Genomic DNA, 250 nt, shown 5'->3' on the forward strand with positions numbered 1-250 from the left:
ACAGGGCTGGTGTTGCTCACGGCCTTGCTAGGGAAACTGAGGCAGAAAGTGATGTGATAAGGGTGGCCAGGGAGAGAGAAGGGGTATGCACAGCTGTGGGCACCCCTTTGGTGCAGACCCTGTGTGCAGACCCTGTGTGCAGACCAGTGAAAACAGAAAAACCTATTAGCAGCCACATTTCTGTTGTCAAAGTTGTGACGGGGGAGTTGCCTGTGCCTGGTGGCAGACGGTCTCTCTGTGCTTTCCTGCT

This window comes from Pterocles gutturalis, unplaced genomic scaffold (assembly GCF_000699245.1).
Source record: "Pterocles gutturalis isolate BGI_N339 unplaced genomic scaffold, ASM69924v1 scaffold2991, whole genome shotgun sequence".
Lineage (NCBI taxonomy): Eukaryota > Metazoa > Chordata > Aves > Pterocliformes > Pteroclidae > Pterocles > Pterocles gutturalis.